This window comes from Callithrix jacchus, chromosome 3, assembly GCF_049354715.1.
Source record: "Callithrix jacchus isolate 240 chromosome 3, calJac240_pri, whole genome shotgun sequence".
NCBI classification, from domain to species: Eukaryota; Metazoa; Chordata; class Mammalia; order Primates; family Cebidae; genus Callithrix; species Callithrix jacchus.
The window spans coordinates 7,986,769-7,994,294 of NC_133504.1; the positions used below are offsets into that span (position 1 = coordinate 7,986,769).

The following is a 7,526-nucleotide window of genomic DNA, read 5'->3' on the forward strand; positions in this document are numbered from 1 at the left end:
GGTGATGGGGAGGTGGAAGAAGAGATAGCAGAGGAGGAAGAGGTTGTGGTGGAGGAGGAAGAAGTGATGGTGTAGGAGGAAGAGGTGGTGGGGGAGGAGGAAGATTTGATGTGGGAGGAGGAAGATGTGATGGGGAGGAAGAAGATGTGATGGGGAGGTGGAAGAGGCGATAGCAGAGGAGGAAGAGGTTGTGGTGGAGGAGGAAGAAGTGGTGGTGTAGGAGGAAGAGGTGGTGGGGGAGGAGGAAGATTTGATGGGGAGGAGGAAGATGTGATGGGGAGGAGGGAGAGGTGGTGGGGAAGGAGGGAGAGGTGGTAGGGGAGGAGAAAGAGGAGGTGGGGGGAGGAGGAAGAGGTGGTGGGGGGAGGAGGAAGAGGTGATGTGGAGGAGGAAGAGGTGATGGGGAGGAGGAAGAGGTGATGGGGGAGGAGGAAGAGGTGATGGGGGAGGAGGAAGACGTGGTGGGGGAGGAAGAGGAGGTGGTGGGAGGAGGAAGAGGTGGTGGGAGGAGGAGGAAGAGGTGGCGGAAGATTCTCTGCTGGTGGCCCCCAGGGTGGTGGTCCAGGTAGAAAAGGAGGAAAGCGGTCTGGGAATAATGTGACGGTGGATCTGTATGGGCTGCGGTGTCTTCATTGCAGGGGAAAGAAGGATGCACCAGTCACTGAGAACCTGGTCCCTGGAGAATCAGTTATGGAGAGGAGAGACGCCCCACTTCGCAGGGAGATGACAGTATGGAGTCCCAAGCGTGGAACCCCTTCCCCATCAAGCCAGGGTGCAGGTGCTCTCCCTCAGGGCTGCCTCAGGCACCACCATGTCCCTTTTCTGTGACATCAGAGACCAGAAGGTCTAGTCTAGGCCATGAGTTCTCCCACACTCTGGCCGTGCCTCATCAACTTGACCTAGAAGAGGACCAACATCCTTCCTGGGTGGGAGCGTGCTTGGCACCCGCACAGGTACCCCGTGCTCATGGCCATGGTGGATTAGACTATTGCTGACGTGGCCCTGCCCGGCCAAACGCAGACTGTGGCCCTGAATACCCACCCTTTCCTGCTGATTGGAGGACACTGTGGTTTCCACTGAGGCCAATTGCATGGAGTCCACAGCCCAGCAGAGGCCGAGTTTGCATGCGGTGTGTAAAGGGTGCAGCCAGAGAGCAGCCGGCCCTGGAGCCACACCAAAGAGACCACCCTGTGATCCTGGGAGCGGAGAGGCTGCTGGAGCTGAAGTTCAGCACACCCTGGATTGTGGCCAAGTGTGTCGATGGTGTTGCAAGGGGGTTTTTCTTTTTAATTTTTAAGGGTGGGAGTGGGAGGGGCTGGATTGAGAGATTCACAAGGCAGGGTTTTCTATAAAAAGACTCATCCATCCCAAAACGTCTTCCAGGCCAGGCATAGTGGTTCATGTCTGGAATCCCAGCTCTCTGGGAGGCTGAGGTAGGAGGATCACTTGAGGCCAGGAGTTCAGGGCCTCAACTTATAAACAATTTCCATTGTTTGTAAATTACTCAGTACAAGCTATTTTGTTACAGCAGTGGGAACAGACCAAGACAGGACCCATTTACACCATTTTTCACTCTTGCTCAAGATATGTTTGCCAGTAGTATTTATTTACTTATTGAGACGGAGTCTGGCTCTGTCACCCAGGCTGGAGTGCAGCGGTGTGATTTCAGCTCACTGCAACTTCTGCCTCCAAAGCTCAATGGATTCTCCTGCCTCAGCCTCCTGAATAACTGGGATTACAGGCATGCACTACCATACCCAACTAATTTTTTTGTATTTTTAGGAGAGACAGGGTTTCACCATGTTGTCCAGGCCGGTCTCAAACTCCTGACCTCAGGTGATCTATCCTCCTTGGCCTCCCAAAGTGCTGGGATTACAGGAATAAACCACCACGCCCGGCCTAGTATTTTATTTCGAATGTGTGCATCTATCATAAGGAGTATTGGTCTTGTGTGGGTATGCCTGCTGCCAGGGATCTGGCAGATGTGCTGGTGCCTGGGTTGTTTTGACATCAAGCAGTGAACCGGAAAGGCTTCTTCCGTTTTCTGTGTGCTGGTGTGGTGGTTAGTCTGAACTATCAGTGATAACTACTTAAGCCGGCCTCACTGAGCGTGTGCAAAGACAGCTCATAAAAGGAACAACTAGAACTACTGCTTAGGGGTAGATTTTGCACTGGTGGACAGATCGTCTTGCTTCCAGATGTCTGAAAAGCAAAATAGACTGTGTCTCTGCTTCCCCTCTGACGTGGAGGTCGGTGCCACTGGCCTCAGCTGGCTTGTGGGAATTTTGCAGCAGCAGGCGCCCATGCCATCCCTCCTGAGCTGTCTCCTTCGGCAGCACAGCCTGGAAGGTGGAGGAGAATGCAGGGTGGATAGAGAAGGGCCTCAATTCACCTCCTTCAAATCACTTCATTTGCCAGGACCGAGGGAGGTGAGCGAGGCTGTGATTGAAAGACAGTGGTATCTGTGTGTTTGAAGGCCTGGGTTGTATTGTGAAAGTGCGGAGTTTCAGTGTTGGCTTTAAAAATAATGTTCACAGTGGCTCTTAAAAAAAAAGAAGGTTATAAGAGGCAAGGAGATGAGACTCTGAATCTAGTTTTCTTTATCTTTGCAGAAAAGGTTTTGTGTGAAAGGTTTTATCACCAGCAGGTTGACAGGCTATTGCAGTCACTAGCTCCAATTAGAACGGGGCTGGAAAGTAATAAAAACCTCTTCCTATTTTAGAGTTGCACCTGTGCCCGCCGGATGGACTAGACGTCGTGGACTGTGGGGTGATGGGAATAAATGGAGAAAGGAATCAGAACCCCAGGTGACTTGTGACAGCCCCTCTCTTTTCAGCTAGAGCCTGACAATCCATACTTTAACATGTAACATGACAAATGTATGTAAGAGAAAGCGAGGAGATGTCATTCCATGCAATAAACACTGAACACTGTTCATTTCAGTATATGGACATGGACTTTTTCTTTCTTTCTTTCTTTCTTTTTAAGAAGAGTCTCACTCTGTTGCCCAGACAGTTCATGCAATGGCGTGATCTCGGCTCACTGCAACCTCCGCCTCCCAGGTGTAAGTGATTCTTCTGCCTCAGCCTCCCGAGTAGCTGGGACTACAGGTGTGTGCCACCATGCCTGGCTCATTTTTGTATTTTTAGTAGAGACCAAGTTTCACCATCTTAGCCAAGCTGGTCTTGAACTCCTGACCTCATAATTTGCCTGCCTCGGCCTCCCAAAGTGTTGGGATTACAGGCATGAGCCACTGTCCCTGGTCGATACATGGACATTTTAAATTAAATTACAGGAAGCTTTTTCCTCCTGAATTTCACCTCAGGGATTATGCATTAAATCTCATTCTGACATCGTTTTAAATGACCAGGTAAAGATTATCATCAGATTATCATGTGGCGGGAATCATACTGACAGTACCCTGGCAGTTTCCTGATTCAACCTACAAATTCGGTGCCAGCAAGTCATTCATACCCCCCTCTGCGGGCCCTCAATGAAGATTCCAGCTTCTGAGATGCCAACTTCTCGAAGCTTAGCGACTTTAACAGTGAGTAACCAAGGGTGTCTGACAAAGACTGTCCTATTGCCTTTCCAGCAACACAGCACCCATGTCGTATAGAGCCATCTTTAGTTGCAAATGAGACTAGAGGGTGAAATGAATGTTCTTAATCTTTTAATGCTGTACAAATGAAGGAACAGAGTGACAAAGTCTTGTGAATTAAAAAAGAAAAAAAAATACGGCTGGGTATAGTGGCTCATCCCAGCACTTTAGGAGGCCAAGGCCAGCGATCACCTGAGGTCAGGAGTTCAAGACCAGCCTGGAGAACATGGTGAAACCTCATCTCTGCTAAAAATACAAAAATTAGCCGGGTGTGGTGGCAGGCACCTGTAATCCCAGCTGCTCAGGAGGCTGAGACAGGAGAATCACTTGAACCCAGGAGGTACAGGTTGCAATGAGCCAAGATCTCACCATTACACTCCGACCTGGGAGACAAGAACAAAACTCCATCTATAAATAAATAAATAATCTCTCTCAGGATGTCGACAACACGTAAGTGAGCAATGCACTCTCTAGCAGACTGCGCCCTGGAAAGGTTCTGTTCCGGCTGCAGGACAGCTAGCTCCCAGCCGTGAGAAAGCGTGCACACGCGGACAGCAGCTGCCCCGCAAAGACCGGTGAGCAGGGCAGTGAACATTTGCATGGGTTCGCGAATTCTGGGAGTATTCATGGAAAATGCCTGTGCGTCGGGCACTCTTCCAGGTGCGAGGGATACAGCACTGAACAGAACAGACACAAACGCCTGCTTTCTTGGAGTCTTTGTTCCATGGGGGATACAGACAGTAATCAGTAAGAATGTGGGGTGTGTGACACAGCGGTCTGTGCTCAGGAGGGAAGGGAGGGGGCTCGAGGGCACATGGGTGGCAGTTTTAGCTGAGGTGTCCAGGAAAGGCCTCAAGGGAGGCAACGTTTGAACAAAGACATGCAGGAGATGGTGGGCAACTCTCAGGGACAAAGGCCACCAAGGCTGGGGCATGTCTGGGGCACTGGAGGAAGTGGGGCAAGAGAACCAAGAGGTGGAGGAAGAAGGTTCAGAGATGTATCGATGGCCCAGGTGCCGTGGGCCTGAGAGGTTGCTTTTTTTTTTTTCCAAAGATGGGGTTTCACCATGCTGGCGAGGCTGGTCTTGAACTCCTGACCTCAGGTGATCCCCCCACCTCGGCCTCCCAAAGTGCTAGGATTACAGGCGTGAGCCACCACACCCGGGCAGGACTGAGAGTCTTATATGGCCTTGGATGTAATTTCAGTGAGAGAGGAAGCTCTATTGGAGGGTTTGGAGCTGAGGAATCCTGCGATCAATCATATCTGAACGGAGTCGCTTGGCTTGAGTTGAGGCGACCGCAGCAGGCAAAGGAGGAAGCGGGTGAGCAGCCAGGAGGACCGTGGGAGCCGGGGAGAGGGTGAGCAGCCAGGAGGACCGTGGGAGCCGGGGAGAGGGTGAGCAGCCAGGAGGACCGTGGGAGCCGGGGAGAGGGTGAGCAGCCAGGAGGACCGTGGGAGCCGGGGAGAGGGTGAGCAGCCAGGAGGACCGTGGGAGCCGGGGAGAGGGTGAGCAGGGGGTAGATTCTGGACACATTCTGAAGACTGGAAGTGGGAGTGAGAGAAAAAAGAAACGTTGAAGATGACTATATAGAATATATCTCTTGAGATATTTTATCATGTATATATGTATGTTTTGTCCGAGCTTGAAGAATAAAGTTATTTGCAAAAAAAGCCCAGAGGAGCAGTGGAGGGATCAGGGGAGAGTTGATAGAAATGGCTAATTGGCCAGGTGTGGTGGCCGACGCCTGTAAACCCAACACTTTGGGAGGCTGAGGCAGGAGGATCACTTGAGGCCAGGAGCTGGAGACCAGACTGGGCAGCATAACAAGATGTTTCTCTACAGAAACATTATTAAATGTACCCATCTTTTAAATAGAGATGGAGTTTCACCGTGTTGCCCAGGCTGGTCAAAACTTTTGGGCTCAAGCAACCCGCCTTCTTCAACCTCCCAAAGTGCTGGGATTACAGGCGTGAGCGACTACACCTGGCCTAAATTTTTTAATGTACAAAAATTAAACTAAACTTAGAAATGGATGTCAGGAGTTTGGTCACTTTAGGCTTCGGATGAGTGTTAGACACAGAGTGGAAAGTCAGCAGCGGGGAGTCTGGAGCTGGAGTTCAGCGGGGGCCGGGAGCAGGCGTGAATTCCAGTCATCAGCATGGAGACGGTATTCAAAGCGATCAGACCAGTGACGCTGATGAGGGAATCAAGGAACCTGCAGCCCTGGATTAGGGACCGATAAAGGGAGGAGCCGAAGAGTGAAGGAGACCGAGAAAGGGGCTGCCAGGAGAATCAGGCATCGCAGGCGCGTGTGGTGTGGCGTCCGGGACCGAGCTTCCTCCAGGAAGAGGAGACAGCTGGTCGGATGCCCAAGGAAAGCCAGGGAGAACCAGGCCTGGGAATTGGCCATCGGACTCAATAACACAGAGGACCTCGGTGACCCCGAGTAGAACAGATGAACTGATGAACGACCCCAGATAGAGAGGCAGAGGAAAGGCTCCTGCGCGCTGGGCTGTTGTCTTGGATGCGTCTGTTACAGCCTTTGCCGCGCTCAGCCTGGTTCCTGAAACAGCTGCACCTGCGCAGGCTGAGGCTGCTGCCCGCATGTGGTGTCTCAGTCGGGCCACGTGCTACGCTTGTCATTGGCCCTGCAGGGGACCGACCCGGAGAGCTCTGCCGCTGTCCACCGGGTCACCTCTCTGGAATACGCAGAGGCAGGCTGGCAGCAATGGTATCTGACTTTGCCGAGAGGTCGCACAGGAGAGGCGATGAGGTAGGAGGGCCAAGAGGGACCAGGGCAGGATGAGGCTTCCCGTGGGCAGGAGGCATAGACAGTGACGCAGATCACAGCGCAGCAGCTGCCTCGGGGCAGTAGAAGTGAGAAGCATCACAAGAAAAAGACATGGAGACAGGGTGACGTCACGTGAATGGTGGGGCCCTAGAGTCGTTAGTTTCCAGAACCACCCGCCAGCCCCAGATCCCCCAGGCTCCTCCAGATCTTTGCTCCCCTGTGGCCATGTGTCTGCACTTGAAAGCCCCAGTACTTGAGCTAAACTCGAGGGCAAGGAAAACACCCGAACGCCACAACTGCCACTATTTTACTAATGCAGAGCGTGATCTGGGCATGATGTGATCACAGAGTCCTGAATTAAAGCAAAAGGACATAAACAAAACAGTGACTGCCTCGGGATGACTTGGGACCACGGAGAAGGCGTCAGGATTGATTTAGAGTGTGATCACAAACGTGGTCTTCCTGGTTGTCTCACAGGAATGTCAGTGTCTCACTGACCTTCCTTCCTGCCTTGCCTGATCATGTGATGAAGGGATGAGAATGATGGGAAGGCCGGTTGTTCACAGTGACGTTATGGAACAATTTTTTGCTCTTTTAGAGAGACCAGGTAGATGTAACCCTCAAACTGTGAGCCCTGAGCGAGCTGGGGCCTTGGATTCCTGAGGGTTAGTGACTGGGTAGCAGGCAGTTTTTAAAGATACCCTGGTGTCACTAGACCTTTGACTGGGGTTGTTATTTTTGTTGAGGTCAGTGGTAAAATTTGTTTTTTTCACATTTCCTGTACAAAATGCAGAATTTATTATGTCTCTGAGCACTGGGGTCAGCTATCAGGAAGATTCCACAAGGGATAAGGAAACTCCCCACACTAAAGCATCTTGGTTTTTTAGGATCTCTCTTTTAGGGCACCAAACAGGAAGAAGTTTCTCGTTCCATTCCTGAACCACGGATGTTAAAAACATATAAACTGTGGCCCCTAGATTTTCGTTGTGTGCTCTGTGTGCTAAGTTGGAGACTTACTATGATGATATTTATTTAATTTTAATTTTTTTTTTTGAGACAGAGTCTCACTCTGTCACCCAGGCTGGAGTGCAGTGGCATGATCTTGGCTCACCGCAACCTCTGCCTCCTGGGTT

At 51.3% G+C, this 7,526-nt stretch overlaps 1 long non-coding RNA gene across 1 annotated transcript; it reads left to right on the plus strand.

Annotated features, from left to right (window-relative positions):
* The first annotated feature begins 2,142 nt into the window (after window positions 1-2,142).
* Window positions 2,143-2,942, plus strand: LOC128931470 (uncharacterized). The gene is made up of 2 exons (XR_008479876.2): window positions 2,143-2,429; window positions 2,723-2,942. It is a non-coding gene; the product is annotated as an uncharacterized LOC128931470 (long non-coding RNA).
* The last annotated feature ends 4,584 nt before the right edge of the window (window positions 2,943-7,526 follow it).